This window comes from Amblyomma mixtum, chromosome 2 (genome assembly GCF_055824585.1).
Source record: "Amblyomma mixtum isolate Tamu chromosome 2, ASM5582458v1, whole genome shotgun sequence".
NCBI classification, from domain to species: domain Eukaryota; kingdom Metazoa; phylum Arthropoda; class Arachnida; order Ixodida; family Ixodidae; genus Amblyomma; species Amblyomma mixtum.
In genome coordinates, this window is record NC_143013.1 from 161,625,808 (window position 1) to 161,643,155 (window position 17,348).

The window sequence follows — 17,348 nt, forward strand, 5'->3', positions numbered from 1 at the left end:
AGGTAATCGTGTTTTGAAAACTCTATAAATTGATATGGCTATTATTAATGACCGGCTTCTAATGTTTAATCGAAACCAGTTGCCTAAACGCCATAGTTATAAAGTTAATTATGAGAAATTATTTAACCGGCTTTTGAGCCGACTTTGTTTAACCTGTTTGCGTTGTCTGCATACACTGGTATTATTCTGCTGCAGAACCAGCCTTCATAACCCAGAAAGCTCATGTTTCAAAATTAGTGGCAGACTTCCCTGAAACACATTGTATTTGACCATCAATTTCGCATTAAGACGCCAGAGCAAAAAGTGAAGTTTCGTGGTAATGTATGATGCACAGTATAGGTGTTGATGAATTGGTTAGCACTGGATCGTTATTCTGAAAAGGTTAAAAGTCTTGTGCATCAGTCTTGTAAATCAAGAAATTGCAGACCTGGACGTCTTGTACGCATTCCTGCGGCACAGCCTGATGGGAGACGAGGCACTTAAATGGCTCCTTATGACAGACAAGGCAGCACAGGACATTGGCCGCCCGAAAGCACTCCTCAGTGGGGTATTCCCATTGCTGTGCATTTTCTTCAAGGAAAAGACAGAGCTCCTATTTCGTGTTTTTGAGGTAAGATTATTGCGGAAATGGATACTCAGTTAGTAGCCTCCCAGCACTGCGAAAACTTCTGCTTTATGACCGTAGATGAAACTTGCACACTCCAGGGCAGTTTCTCACAGAGACTGCAGCCAGTGGCAAAGAAAAAGTGAATTAATCTACAATTAACATCCGTAAGTGTTTCAATAAAATTTCCTGGGCACTACCTCAAGGTTTACTGAAATGGAGAAGGCTGTGAACTTTCATTTTTGTAGTACTGCTGCTGCAGTTCGGTAGATGCTCATTATTCCTGCGATTCTTCGGCACACTTGTTACCTGTGTGCCCTTATACATCTGCTTATGATAACGGCTTCTTACATCCACAGACATCAGCCTGTGTTGCTGAACTTAATAGCAATCTGCCCCCCACCCCAACGGTGGTTGTACTTGGTAAGATTTTTATGATTTTCTGGATGCTTTGAGCAGTAGTATAACTTTATAAAAAGCATATTTATAAAATATGAAACCTCATCAATAACAATGAACTAGAATAACAACAGGAGAAGGGGGCTTGAACTGCCCTCTAAGTCAGACTCAATGCAGCTCGATGAGGCATGCCCGGCAAGCTGAATTTACCATGCACATGCCGCAGTCTTCTCTTAGATATGGTAGCTGGCAGCATAATCCGCTGCTTGAACCCTGCTAGTGCAGATGTAAATTGTGGTTTGTGGGCTATAAAATTAACTTCAGAGTTATATTAGAAAATATCGCATGCATTGCCATTCATTCATCTGCTCTTGTCCATTGCTTTATAAATAGCTTGAGCATCTACCATTAGCATGCTACATATAGAGGTACTGAAAATGTTTTTTGTGAGCTGTGCCGACATGACTAGCTATGTGCAAAAAAATTGTATATGTTCATATTATAATGCTAAAAATTATTCTTCTGAGCTGTAGCATTTAAAAAAAAATTGCTCCACAATTGTTAACCCCTAATCTGAACTCCGTTTTTGTCACTAAAGGAGATTTCTTTTCAGGCACAAGCATCTGATTTTACATGCATTGTGACGCTCGATGGAGCGAGGTGCTTGGAAGGCCTGAGCTTTCTGGCTGCCATGGAGATCCTTTTTGCTGCATACTTTTGCCTCAATATCAAATACAGTCAAGAAGTGCAAGCCACATTGGAATTCATTCAGAGGTAAGCATATAAATTTTTCTCTTGTGTATCGGCAAGTTTTTACCATGTCTATCTCTCTGACTGTTGCAGTAGCCTTATACTCAGTGAGACGTGAGAAAAAGCTGCATGCAAACTCCATAAGCCTGGAATCTTTCCCACAACATCTGACATTGTTGCGATTAAATGTGCATGTGCATTTTGTGCGTGGTTTGACAACCTTAATAATACGAACTGATGGGCGAGTAGGTCGAACATTACGGTGAAACAGCGCTGTGGCACATGGACAAAGAAAGCAACTACTTATCTCAACTATGTGGCCCAAGCATGTGTGAAGCTGCTAGGAGTTGGATGGCTTGTGTCAGAAATCGGGAGTCCGCTGGGCTTTCCAGTGCATGCAACCATGGCTTTCATTCTTTTGTTAGTTTTTTTATGCCATTCTCGGGTGGCAACTGCTGTTGTATCAAAGAAATAAGAAATATGAACTCATGAAATGCAAGAAATCCTTGGTGAAACCTGCTGTTTCCGGGAAGGCCAGGAAAATAGTAGGCAAGATTTAATTAAGCTTCCATTCTAACAAGGCAGCTAGTAAAGAATATTTATTTTCATATGCTAAACATTCTTGAGCCCTCCTCCAGAGATGAGCTGCAATTTAATGTGCTGTAGTTGCAAAGTAAGCCCCGTGAAAGATGCTAGTCTCTTTCTATTCTCCAAAACCACGAAGAGTTGTGCTAAAGAACGACATGCACACACGTGCGCTCAGCCTGTCTGCTTACTGTGTATTGTTCTTTTGGGCTGTTCTTCATGGCTTTATAGAAGTCTTCAAGGCTAGCTTTTATGTGAGTATGGCTCGGTTAATAATTTTCTTCAGCTCTTTCAATCATTTGGCTGAGTAATAAAATCAGAGCTTGACTGCATTGTCTAGTCATGTATAAGATCCCTAGTTCACAAAAACCTATGATTTCAGCATTTTTGTGCAGTGGTGTGCTAGCAGCCACATTATCGTTTTTTGGACGATAATGTGTCTGTAGAAACCAGTACAATGACAGAACGATAGGAATGTGATTGTTTTTCATGTGAATTTTTAGGAAGGGTACAACCTGGTAATGAACAAAGTTCTGCTGATGCCTTGATATGTTTGCTACTCTTCTGCTCATGCAAGCCAGCACAAGTGCTGCGGCTCTGGCAGCAACACTCTCACATATTTGTATGAGAAATTTACAGTACGGGCACCTGCCAAAAGCAGCGCTACCATATATGCATGAATCTAGAACGAGTTTTTTTTTCAAAATCGTATGCTTCAGAAAGCATCTCGCGCTATATTGGAGCCAAGGTATGAATAGAGCGCATTTTTTTTTCTCACTTTGATACACCCACAGCGAGCTCACACGCCAGGCTCATGAGCTGTGAGGGAAAGCAAACTTTTGATGACCAGAAACGCGGAAAGAAAACCGTGCAGACTACTTAGAAAGAAGAGAAGGGACTGAAAGAGCCTTGAGTAGTAGGGAAGCGAAAAAATGCTGAATAAGCACAGAACTGTGCTGTACGGGCCACGAAGCATTAAGACAGGAAGCGATGGCATGTGAGCCATTGCTGTGTGTGAGGCTGTGTACGTGAATGTGTGGGAGCCTTCCTCCAGAATATTGCGATTCTTCATTTGCAAGTCACAGAACTCAAAATTTTTTGCCAAAATTAGAAGCTGAGGCATATGGCAGTAACTGCGGTGTGGCTTATGCACAAGGCATATCTCTCGGGACAGAAATTGGTTGTATAAAGAATTTCAAATCAGAATGCGCTGTGTAACTGCAGTCTCTGGAACAAGTTACTGTTGCCTGCTTTGTACGGAGTCATTTACTCTCCTGGCATCGCAGAATGCCTTACTCTGTGTGCTTTTATTGCTTTGTGTTGCTTTGTTTTGCTTGAAAAGCTAGTATAACCATGTAAATGATGTTAATATGCAGCGTTATTTCCACAGAAGTGGCGCTAAGAGAGCATAGGACAGTTGGGAATCAAACTCGACCTAACGGCGGTACTAACAGAGGCAGCTATGCATTTAGACTAGCCCTAAAATTCTGCAGGTCTAAGCAGGATGATCTAGCTTCTAAATGTGTCTTTTTCTTTTCAGGCAATTGGTGGGGATGAACCCAGAGGAAAGGAGCCGGCAGTTGTCCCGGAGGATAACCTCAGTCCATCCAAAAGTGCACAGTGCCCTTCAGCAGCTTGAAAAGTTCAGAAAAAGTGGCAAGATTGCATGGCTGAGATTTAGTGTGCTTATTTACTCTGCTATCAGAGCTTAGATATTGGATTATTGTGTAGCGCAAATTTAGTGTGTTGATGAACTCTGATATCAGATTAGATATTGGATTTAGTAGCTGTTGCAAATAACTCTTTTATTTATATCATTCAATGTAGATTCTCTGTAAAGCTTGCTTTTGCTATTTTTTGTACCTATATGTTCTTAATTAAAACTTTCTTAAACTATTCCATTTCTTTGCGATATTTATTCCTAGATTGCGTCTCTACCTGAAAATATTTGAAGCAGATGCAAAAAAGTACTGCATATAGACACATGTATATGTACAAATTTTGTGGCTTTTCTAGCTTGGTACACACAGATGTGTTATTGCATCGACTACCAGCGTCAGGCTACAGACATGACATATTTACCATGCGTAGCATACCTCTGACCTGAACGTGGGCCTGGCCCCGAACGAAAAATACGGGAGTGTAACATTGAGTATTATGTGCCGTAAAGCATTGAACAGCATGTGTTCAGTCAACTTTCAAAACTGGCCATGGATTCCTGATAAATGCTACGGGACATGCATATGGTAGCAACTTTGCTGTGTAATGTACAGTGCAACATAAGAACAGAACATGGGGTGTATACGTATAAACAGATCATGTCATGTTAATTAAGTTGCAACGCATATGCTGTACATTATTATGACGGTCGATGTAACGTCAGCATAAAAACAGCACATACACCGTGGTATACAGAAGATTTGACGTCATAACAGAGTACATAACATGTGTGCGTTAACCTTGTTGCCGCTCAATGCACCGCACTACTTCACCATGGGGCACGTGCACAACGGAGTGGTACAGCACATGTTGCGGCAACAAGGTTAGCGCCCACATGTTACGTACTTTTGCGGGATTTTTTCTTACAGTGTACGCGCGAAGGCGCGGTGCTGCTACCGATCGACAACCTTAGAGTCGACTCCAGGATAAGGAACATGTCCCTTCTCATTCAGGAGCCAGGGGTACACCACAGGGCGCGGTGCTCTCCCCTTTTATTCAATCTGGCTATGATGCACCTACCGACCCAGCTGGGCGCTGCCGCCCGTGTGCAGCATGCGCGTACGCCGATGACATCACCGTGTCGGCCAAACAGGGTTCCCTCCGAGACGTTGGGGCCAACGTGCAGGAGCCGGCAAACATAGTACCGTGATGCTCGCTTCTGCGGCCTCCAATGCGCCACCCAGAAGTCTGAATGTGTGGACACACGCCCTTCACCAAGATGCACAGCCAGAATTTCATTTTCTCTTGAGACAGGTCCTGCCCCGGAAAATATCGAAGTCCGGGTACTGGGTATCTTTATACATCAAGACAAAAGCTCAGGAACGACATTGGCCAAACTCCGTCAGGTGGGGGAATAGGTGGGCCGCTTGGTACGCCGTGTTTCTAACAATCGCTGGGGTTACGATGTAAGGGCAGCTTGCGGCTGGCACATTCATTTGTAACCAGTCGAATTATAGAATCGACTCCGTAACTCCAACCTGCGGAAGCAAGACGAGGATGCGCTAGAAGCCATCCTGCGCAAAATTATGAAGCAGGCTCTGGACCTCACCGCGAACACCTCCAACAAGCGCTTCCTGGGGCTGAACATGGTGAACACATTTCCGAAGCTCCGGTAGCCGCGTGACCAACCGATACACACATTTTTCGAAAACATTGTCGGGTCGCCGCCTCCTTGGCCGACTACACATCCAGCACACCGCTCTCATGGAAGAGCGCGTACACGTTCCATCCCAGTAGAGATGCGCCCTCTATATGCACTCTCTTCCCACGAACATCAACCGTGAGGACCGGAATGGCTCGCGCCAGGCGCGGGTGGATGCCCTGGCCCGCCACTATGGCTCGAAACCAGGCGTATTCTACGTGGGAGCCACACGTCCCCACCATGGGGAATGGTACACGGCCACAGTCGTCCACCAATCAAAACAGTGACTGGCCTTACTTTCCGAGCACGTGACATAACCTACGCGGATGAGGTCGCCAGGGCATTGGCTGCGTCTGATCTCAGTTCAAAAACAATTATTCCGAATCGCGACGGGCCTGTCGGAACGTCGAGCAGGGCTGGGTACCATACCTAGCCTACCGCCTTCTTCAAAACAGCGTCTACACCGGGGTACCCCGCTAACCGGCGTATCGTTTGGGCTACTGCTCGCATGGGCCTTGAGGAAAATTACGCAGCTGACTCCGCCTGCCGCGCGCTCTCTGGCTGGACATTTCCCTCCGACCCCGACGATCATGAACTCAACTTCACTCTAGCTTACTCCTTCAAAGACATGATTTTATTATATAGATCTCGCCACTGTCTTTGTCCCCGCCCATGTAAAGGTCTCTCAAAGGTGGAGGAGCGGCTTCTGCTACGCCTGTATACTAATACTTTGCTGTGCCCAGCAGCTCTCAAACACTTCGACCCTTCTCTTTCGGGCAGCTGTTCGCACTGCGCGGGAATTCTTCGGACATCTACCACATGGTGTGGGACTGCCCCTCTAACCGTGCTATCCCCCGTCACCTCAATACAACCCGGGAGAACTGGCAGGCGACCCTGCTCGGCTGCTCTGACCTGCAGGCCCAACGGGCCTTGGTCAGGCGAGACCGGGCGGCGGCCGACGGCACTGTGGTCCCGAACTAGGAACCTCCACTTAGTACTCGTAAGCGCTGGCCCCTTTGGGTCAGCTCATGCATAAGCTTCTTAATCTATACATAAATGTTTTCTACCACCACCACTGCTGTAGACCCTGTCGACACGGCCTAGCACGTGACCACCGCTTGCCGACTTACTCCTAGGTGCAATGGCGCTGCTCCCGTCATGTACTCGGTTAAAGATGGCGTGACGCCACTCACTGTCACGTAAACGCCGCGATTAGGCTCTTTGGCGAGACAAAAGCCGATCACGTGACGAAATTTTGGTTGACCTTGACGTGAACTTCACGTCTCCGGCCTAACCTTTACTTGACTTTGAGATGACCTTGGCTCTTGACCGCTGACCTGTTTATATGATTGACCATTGACCATCCATCGGTTATAAAAACTTATACACGAAGGTTTGACTCTGACTGAGCGCTGAAGGTCGTCGGCAACGCACGTCGATCTCAGACCGGGACCTGTAGAAAGGAAGCTAAAAAGCACGTCATCTAGTTCTGAAGCAGAAACACGTGCAGCCGTGGTAAAAAAAGACCTCAACCAAAAAAGACGGCGAAATAATTGCACTGACAACAATGGACGGCGGGCAATGCGCGTACTTTGTGGCACTTGCTTGCTGAGTCATTGGACCTTGCTATTTTCGGTGTGCTATGTGCAGAAATGAGGAGTATGCATTGATATTTTGTAACGTATGCACAAAACCGTCGGGACTACAGGTTACCCCCCGCAAACGAGTCAGAGACACGATAACCGTCTGGTTACCGCATTTACTTATGTAAAACCTAAAAAAACATCACCACCCGTTATGCTTCAAACGGAGCCCCAGTGCTTTCCTCATTTCTGTGCCAAAAAAGCGGCCTTTCATTTTCAGGTTCTTCGTTTGCTTTTAGGAGTCATTTTACTTTTCCATTTTATTTTTCCGCATGCTACCTTTCATATATCTATATTTTTTTCGAATTTCCTACAATTATTGCTTTTCGTACTATATCCTGGACAAATGCCGTCGTTGTGTGTTTCACGTTGAAGCAAGTGCGACTGCAAGACGGCCCTTGATCTCACACACACGGCTATGGTGGACGCGTGATTACGGAAGTCTTCAATGTAGTGGGAAGAATATTACTGGCCCGGGCGTCATTCTTTTAATTTCTTTTCTTTTGACTTTACCTCTAAACCTATTGACCATCTTTATTGTTTAACAATCTGCTGCAGAGGAAAAGGTAGCTGTGAGGGCTATAGACAGTGAAACCTGTGACCACGTGAGCGAAATTTCAACTTGACGGTTTTAGTTCGGAAGAATACAGACCTAAACAATTATCGTTTTTAGGAAGACGCATGGTAGTCATCTCCGCAGCTAGCCGGTAACATCTTGACTTTGTCTTTAGCTCCTCAGGCATTGCTAGAGAATACAGCCCACACACTCACGAATACATACGCATGAATACAGGTTCCGGAAAAGCAAGCGGTGGGATGTACTTATTGAAACCCTTCTTCCTTCTACGTCAACCCCGTAGAGTGGTCAAACGTCATTTCCTTCAAGGATGCTGTTCCCAAGACGCCTGCCGCGTGGGAATGGCACTCTTTCGAGGAAAAAAGAAACAATAGCGAAGAGTGTAGACCAACGTTCCCAGAAGTATGCTTTAATAGTGGCTCCGTTTTCCCACTCCTAAACTACCCGGCCCCGGAAAAGTTCTCAGAAGTCGCCCAGGATGGCTCCGGGCCTTTGTCTTCAGTGCGAGTTTTTCATGACCAGGCTGCCAGGAGGCAGCACGTGGACGGTGCCCGGCGGCTGCCTTCCCAGTAGCATCCCCGCAGCGTCGTCAGCAGCCATCAGGAGCCGAGTCTTGTCCTGGTAGCTGCCCTTCTTGCTACGCAGGCTGTAACCCACCCCTTATGTAATACCCCCAATCCTGGGGGTCTTTAAGGTAATAAAGTGAAGTGAAGCATTGAAGTTGCCGAGGAAAGTGCTATCGCGTTAGCTTGCGTTGGCATGGAAGCGATGTTTGTCAGCAGTGACAGCAAATCTGCTATACAAAATTTTAGCAAGGGAAGGATCTCACCTTTAGTGCCCAGAATCCTAGGCCAGAGAAAGTTGGATAGGAAAATTTAAATAATTTGGACTCCGCCCACGAGCAGGCCTGAGATCTCTACCGCCGAGCCGCTACAGGGCCCATCGATGACCGACGGAGCAGGGAGCGCATGGTAAAATATGGGGAGATCATGCACCATTATAGATTGGAGCGTAGACTGGTACCGCCACCAGACCCGGTATTAGACAACAGACAAGCAGCCACGTGGAGGCGACTGCAAACTTATACGTATCAGAAACCGGTTATGGTGAACCACATGTTCCCTGAGGCCAGCAGTGATAAATGTAATCTTTGTGGCCCGAGAGGGACCCTCCACATCATAATCCGGTAATGCGCGTACTCTCCCAGGGGTACAAACAATATAGACAATAGAGACACCTGGGAGACCCTGCTGCGCCGCTGGGACCCTGAGCTTCTACTCCGGCTTGACCAACTGGCTGAAGAGGCTGCTGGGAACCAAGACCCTCCAGCCTGCATCTTAGGCGACAGCACCCGCCCCCTGACTTGCGTGTCGGGTGTTGGGTAGATCAGCTTATCCGTTGGAGATAAAAGTTTATTCTCTATCTATCTCCCACGTAAATTTAGTTCCGCATTTAGTCCTCATAGTCCCTTCCTGCCTCTCCGGCCGCTGCTTTCCTTTCCTATCCTCCCCGGTAGCTGCTTTCGGTGGCATCGCGCACACCTTACCCTCCCTAAGCAGCCGCCGTGTCTCTTCCGGCCGCATTGTTCGCATCGGCCGGCACACCCAGCATGGCGCGGTCGCAGGGAAGTGAGGTGGAGGCCCCGTATGTCTCGCGACAGTCCACGCCGCTGCCGCCAGCCGTCGACTGTGTGGGAAGGGGAGTACGAAGTGTTGCGGTACGAACCCCGAACTCACGCTGTCAGCCTCCCGCGACGAAGGGAGCGAGAGACACTGGGGTTGTAAATCATCGTTGAGGCAGCTGAGAAAAAATTAAATCAATACGTTGGAAACGAAGGGCGCGTATGGTCCCGTGGTTATTTGAGACACGGTGGGCTCTTTGCAACCTCAGTAAGACGCTTACGAATTGAAAATAAATCTGGAATTATATGTTTTCGAATCAAGCAAAAAGTGTACAAAAGAAAAATTGTCCATTAATGATCTCCAAGGGGTCAAATTAATCCGGAGCCCTCGAAGACGTAACTCTCTTTTCCTTTCTTCTTTCACTTCCTCCTTTGCCCGATCCCTTACGGCGCGGCTTGGGTGTCCACCGAGGTACGTGAGACAGTTACTGCGCTATTTCCTTTCCTTCTAACCAATGTTTAATTTTCGAAAATTGTCCATTGCTATACCATAAGTAACGGGCCATCGGTCAGACCAGTTCTAAACCTGCAAACCTCTCAAAGCAGACGAAAACCCACTGTGATAGGACCAGATGGGCGCCAGTTGATTCACTCTACACTGTAAGAAATGTGTGTGAAAGGACAAGCATTTTAACGTAAATTTTCTGTTGTTATACAGAGAATATCTCTTTTGCGCCCTTAACAAAAACACGTTCACGGAAAAAAAAATAATTTTCTGTTTTTGGAGCCGCAACACCCCCATTTCACCTAACGTTGGTGACGTGAGCACCGCCGTAGCACAAAAAGAAGTTTGGTTTGGTTTATGGGGTTTAACGTCCCAAAGCGACTAAGGCTATGAGAGACGCCGTAGTGGAGGGCTCCGGAAATTTCGACCACCTGGGGTTCTTTAACCTGCACTCACATCGCACAGTACACGGGCCTCTAGAATTTCTCCTCCAAAGAAATTCAACCGCCGCGGCCGGGATCGAACCCGCGTCTTTCGGGTAAGCAGCCGAGCACCATAACCACTGAGCCACCGCGGCGGCCCCCCAAAAAAAGTGATCCGAAAAACCTTTGCCGCGTTTCATCAATCACGTTACATATTTTAAGGGTCAAAAAGTTTCTACGCGCATTATTAGCGCGCAGAATGAGAAGCAGTCCTATTTGCTGCGGTCCTGCATTCTTCAATTGACGGCATGGACGTGATGCGCGCTTAGCTAGGGTAATACCGGCGTGCTGTGTCCGTGATTTTCACCGATCAGACCGTTCGCACCCAAGCTGAGTGGTGCACATTTTTACCGGCATGAACGATAGGCTTATTGTCGTCTTTTGGGAGTATCGTTGCGGGCTTGTACTGCTATTGAAACGGGCAGTGAAGATAAATCGCCGGGGGACCTTAGAAAATCTTGAGTAGACGGATAGCTTTAGTTGCCACTACAGATCTCAAGACTAGCGGTCTCCCCTGCTAGTTTTGAGCGTCCCAATGCACTTGCAAAGAATCAAGAGCAATCCTGCGTTTGCGTGGAGAGCGAATGCTATTATTTCGAATAGCGTGCCCACCACAGCCGCTTTAGCGCCGATGCGTCACTGCTGCTTTACTGTGTCTCACAAAAGGTGCACAGCGCGCGGAGGAAAGAGGAGCACAAGCGAGAAACACGGAAAAGTGCTATAGTTTGCAGGAATACGATGTGTGCACAAATTCTGCTTTGTCTGCCGATGGGCACACCTGAAAGGACCGAGTGAGTGAGCGCGGGAAATTTTAGGCCAGGGAAGTATGCGATTGTTTAGCGGAGGAGTACGTCATAGAGCGCGGGATTATCAAATTCGTTTCTCGTCTAAGAAAGGGTCATAAGTGTACATTGGAGCTTTTTAATTTTATTGACGTTTATTCATGCAGGTGCAAGAAATATAGTAATTATGTTTATTTTGTAAGATTTAACACTGATTTTATTTTTGGGCCGAAATAGTGTTGCACGGGTCAACGCAGTCTGAAAAGTTTCTACACGGGCGTTTCAAGTGCTGAACTTGCGCTGCCACAGGGAAGTTTATGAATGGCACTGATGTCATTCGAGTCGACATTCGAAATTTTCGAGCGCCTTCTATACGCGAGCTCAGTCTGGATCCTCCAATGGCAATCGCCATCGCTTCGGCCAGCCCCAGTCCCAGTCGGAGTCTCATTCCATGCTAAAATCGAAATTAACGTCAAAAATAAGGTTGAATGAGAAAGAGCCTGCACCTGCGGAGCATCAACAGGCTTAAACCAATCAAAAATAAAAGAATAGGGCCCATGTGGACAAAACTGGAATTTGGTGGAAAAAGCCAATTTGAAAAATAAAAAACGGGCACGGTAACAATAGTGTCCTAAGGGCTAAGCGAACACAGAGGGTGAAAATAGCCCTGGTGAGCTCTTTTATTGTGAAGAATAATGATAATGTTGCAGTGATGGTGCCAAAAAGGGCAAAAAAATAATATACACATATATATACATATATACATTAAAAAAAACTAATACATAAATGAATAAATACATAAAGAAAGGAAATAAGGAAAAAAAGAAGAAAAAAACAAATCAATGTTAAAAAACATAAATAAATAAATAAATACATAAAAAATGAAATAAGGAGAAAAAAAAGTGCTACGAGGAAGCAATGAGGGAGGTGATGTGAACGAAAAAAGAAAGAGAAGAAATAAGATGGATGCTTCCCAGGCTGTGTAGGACGGACAGTGTCATGATCCTGAAAAGAGGCGAAAGAGAAAAAAGAGAGGAAACAGAAAACAGAGGAGGAAATAGACAAAGGAAGCACAACGTGAAAAGATGATGAGGCTAATGAAAAGATTAAATGTGCAGGAGGGCTGATGTGTGGATGCAGAAATGGTTCCAAAGAAAATAAGAAAATAATGATGAAATGATTATCGAAAGAGCGAAACATGCATTGTACTCAATCAGTGGTGGGGCGGACACAGAGTATCCACCTTGTTTGGCCAGAGAGGCCCCACCCACTGAATGAATATTATGAGTGATGGGATGATGGTGTATAATTAGGGAGCAAGGAACTGACTGTGGATACTATGCGTAAAAGTAATGCGCAATGACGAGGATTGTCCAGCCGCTGGCGCCAGTGGGCGGTTGAAGTGTGTCCCGGTTTAGGTGTAGGAAGCTGTGTTGTTATGTGTTGTGTTAGTGGTCAATCTGTAATGTAATGATGGACATCTCCGTTTGGGTGGCCGCACGGACATGCGGGTGCATTTGTAAAGCCGAATCTGTGAAAGTATGCAGGGAATCGTCCGTGGGCTGTGAGTAGTGTAATGAGTGGTTTTGAAGGAGGGAAAGTGTTAGGTAAATTTAGTGTGTCTGGTACCCATGTAAATATTCCCGTTCCCTCGTGGTTATTGCGCCACCACGTGGCCCAGTGGACCCGAGCCACGCGGCGAAATGATGTGCGTATTGTTGCTTTGAAGATGTAAGAAGTCCGTATTCTGGGTGAATTATGTGCGCGGGAGGCAACAATGTCTGCTAGCTCGTTACCCCAGAGGCCGGCGTGTGCAGGGACGTGAAACAGATATTTTTCTGGCTGTGTTAATGGAGTGTAAGAGTTGTTTGATTTCGTGTATTGTGGTGTCTGTAGTGAGGAGTGAAGAAAGAGCGGTGAGGAGTGCAAGTGAATCTGTGTAGATATGTATGGGTGTCGATCCGGGTAAATATTGGGCATGGTGTAGGGCCTCCCTGAAAGCTATAAGCTCCGCACCGTAAGCGGACGTAGGGAGCTCCACCCGGAAACGGCCAACAGATGAAATATGGTGTGATGGAGTGAAGATGACGAATGCGGCGCCTGCAGCCGTGGGTGTGTATGAGCCATCCGTGTAGACGTGGAATCATCGAAGCTGAAAAGATAAAGAGGTCAGGATGCTCGTGTGTAAGAACACCTTCCATTCTCCTCTCAGATAAAGAGCTTGTTTTTTCTGAGGAATTGATACTGTTCGCACATGTGATTACTGTTTTCTGGCGTATAAATGTGATGCACCAGGAGAATAAAATCTGTTGGAAGTTAGCGCTCGTGTTGTTCGTCTCTTGTGTCCTCGTCTTTTGCTGCGCTACAGTATATTGGAACTATGTACCAACAAGCCCAAAAAGCCACGCTGCTGCTAGACGTGGAACACTGGAGACGACGCCGCCGCCTCCGGTGATGTGTGTCGTGGTGTGATTTCTGTGCATAACCTTGAAACCAGCGAATCCTTGAAACATAGTGTGCAGTGGCGCGGTGGTGAATTAGTCCATGTGCGCAAGCTGGGAAAATCGAATGTAGCTGTGCTGACTTTCGAGGGACGCAGCGTTCCGCGTTAAGTCCATTATAATGCAGAACTGACTCCCGTCAAGGAGTATAAAAAAACGGTGCCAGCGTGCTACCATTGCGGCACACTGGGGCACCGGGTGGACAACTGTCCCACCCCGGTCAAGGAAAGATGCGGCCTTTGTGGTCAAAACGTGGGGCTTGGTACTGAGGGGATAGCCCCCCACGTCTGCAATCCTATGTGCTTAATCTGCGGGGGCCCGCACCTCACCAGCTCCCGCGAATGCACCGCCAAATTCATCAAGCTGCCGCAGCCAGGGCCCAGGACGCCATCCAAGGGAGCCAATTCCGGCGCTACACGGGGAGGGCGGCAGCAAAACAACCAGAAGACGCCACGACGTGGCGAGATGCCTCCCCCTGGCAAGACAGCAACAGTAAAGCCACCACCCGGAGCAGCGGAGTTCCCAGCTCTCAGCGCTTCACCTGGCGGCGCCGCCTGCAACCAACCCAAGGTAGGCAGCTGGGCGAGGGTCGCCTCCTCTCCTTCCCCTCCTCCCTCCTCCCCCACCAGCACCGCCGAGACGCAGGAACTCAAGCGCGAGCTCGCCCTCTTGCGAGCTCAAAACGAAAAACTAGCCAGCGAGCTTAACTCGCTCAAAGCCAAATTCCCTACTCCGCCCGCGTCGAGCGACGAGGAAGAAAATATCACAGACAGGGAGATTCCTACTAATGTGGAGAGTCGCGCCGCGGCCCTGGAGAGCCGGGTGACCGTAATTGAAACACAATTGGCTGACCTCCCCAAAATTATCCACGATACCATTGCGCGTCAGGTGGAGAGTGTCATCGCACAGGTGACACAAGCCGTAACTCACATTATCCAGAAATGGATAAAAGACAATCCGCGCGTCCTTAAACGCGTAGGGCCCATCAGGGACGCTAACCGCCCCTCCAAATTCAACAGAGTTATTCCCGATGAGTTTGACTTCTCGGAAGACTCCTCCACGTCTGCGCCGGGCACTAGCGGACTGGGGAGTCTTATCAACGTAACCCCACCCTCTGCCTCCGACCATGACCCCCAACCCTAAGTCGCGAGCAAGAGCAACTCAGCCGCTTACAATAACGCAGTGGAACTGCCGAGGTCTCAAGAACCGCACGAAGCGGACTCATCTCCGCCTCTGTCTTGAGACCTTTGAGTTTCTCGTCGCCGTGGTTGCCCTTCAGGAACCCGGCGCCGGTACCAAACTCACAAACTACACTACATTTCAACACAACCCGCAGACATGTATACTTGTTCACAAGCAGTATACTGCGCAGGAGGTCACGCTCCCCACAACACCGCCTTTCCCTTACACGATGGTGTCCGTGCTACACCTAAAGCGGTCTGACCCACCTGTACACATTCTAAACATTTACTGCCCACCTAAACTTAAGAACGTCACGTTCAATGAAATTTTCACCCAAGCAATGCAGGTGGCGGGAAGGGATCCCCTTCTGATCGTCGGCGACTTCAACGCCCCGAGCAGGCTATGGGGGTACCCCCGGGAGGACAGACGTGGGCGGAAGCTTGCGGAACTTCTTCCCACACTTGGACTTACTTTACACACTGATCCCGCCAACCCAACACGTGTCGGCAATTCGATTCAACGAGATACTTGCCCGGACCTCACATTTACACGCAACATACGCCATGCCGACTGGCTGAATACAGAGGACACTCTGGGTAGTGATCACTGTATAATCAACACCACCATTTACATGCGTCCCCTGAAACGCCCACTAACACAAGCTCGTGTACCGGACTGGACTACTTTCCGCACATGTCTACCTATCGTAGATCTCCTCCAGTCGGGATACGACGCATGGTCCAAATCGCTCACGTCTACACTCACGCAACACGAAAAGCAGATACAGCTCACAGAAACACAAACGGACGTGGACAACCACTTGCTCCACCTTTGGGAGGCCCGCCGCAGCCTCACCAAACGATGGAAGAAACAGAAACATAACAGACGCCTAAAGAAACGCATCCTCGAACTCACACAACAAGCAGCGGAATATGCTACTCAGCTAGCCGACACTAACTGGGTGGACCGGTGCAACGCGGCTGTGCGCCAGATTCCGCACTCTCATCGATCCAATACAAACACGCACGGAAACCCAACGCCACTTACATAGGGCATTGCACAACTTTACAGGAACGACAACACAGCTAGCGCACACGCTCAGGGATCGATACCTTTGCACCACTAAGAACCCCCGGCAGGCGACGTATTCGTATGCAGGCGAAGAGAACACGGAGCTGGACAAGCCGTTCCAGCTCCACGACCTCCGGGCGGCCCTAAGCAAGATGAAGCGGGGCACTGCACCTGGGCGCGACAAGGTTACGGTCAAGCTTTTGGCCAACCTTCCCGACGCAGCCTACGCCGCGCTCCTCAAATACATCAATAGCATTTGGGACGGAGAGACTCCTCTCCCTCTCGATTGGAAATCGGCTCTCGTGCCCTTCATTCCGAAGGCCGGCAAACCTATCGATGTGGAGAACCTTCGCCCCATCTCTCTGACGTCTTGTGTCGGCAAGCTGATGGAGACGATGGTGCGCGACAGACTCTCCGATTATCTCGAAACACAGCACATTTTCGCGGACACCATGTTCGGTTTTCGTCCTCACAAGTCAGCACAGGATATACTTCTGCAGCTCCACCACGACATTTTAGATCCTGTCGAATGTCCCCACAACGACAAGGTGGTCCTGGCCTTGGATCTTAAAGGCGCATTCGACTACGTCAAACATGAAGTAATCCTGGACCACCTCAGTAACACCAACTGTGGCCACAAAACATTCCATTACATAAGTCAATTTCTTACACACCGTCAAGCCTATATACGCATACAAGATGCGGTACACGGGCCATACACCATCGGCTCGAGGGGAACACCTCAAGGCGCGGTCCTGTCTCCCCTGCTCTTCAATTTGGCAATGCTTCGCCTTCCCTCCAAATTGTCTTCTCTGCCCGGGATACATCACGCTCTTTATGCGGATGGCATTACAATCTGGGCCACGCAAGGCAACCTGGGCCACATGGAGTCTTGCCTGCAAGCAGCGGCGACCCTAGTCGACGACTACGCGGCCTACTGCGGACTCCAGTGCGCCCCAGCTAAATCAGAATTTGTGCACTTACGTCCCTCCCCTCGGGACACAACTCCGCTTCGCATCAGTCTCCCCTCGGGACCGATCCGGGAGGCTAAGGAGATCCGCGTCCTTGGCCTCTTCATACACCACCAGCGCAGAGTCGACACCACCATAGCCAAACTTCGCACGGTGGGCGACCAGGTGGGCCGAATGGTCCGCCGGGTCTCCAACAAGCGGGGCGGATTACGAAGCAAGGATGCACTGCGGCTTGCCCATGCTTTCGTAACGAGTAGAATCCTCTACTCAACTCCCTACTTGCACCTGCGCAAACACGATGATGACCAACTGGA

General features: G+C 48.2%; 1 pseudogene; it reads left to right on the forward strand.

Moving 5' to 3' along the window:
• Positions 1-493: 493 nt before the first annotated feature.
• LOC149361431 (uncharacterized) lies at positions 494-4,019 on the forward strand (annotated as a pseudogene).
• Positions 4,020-17,348: the final 13,329 nt, after the last annotated feature.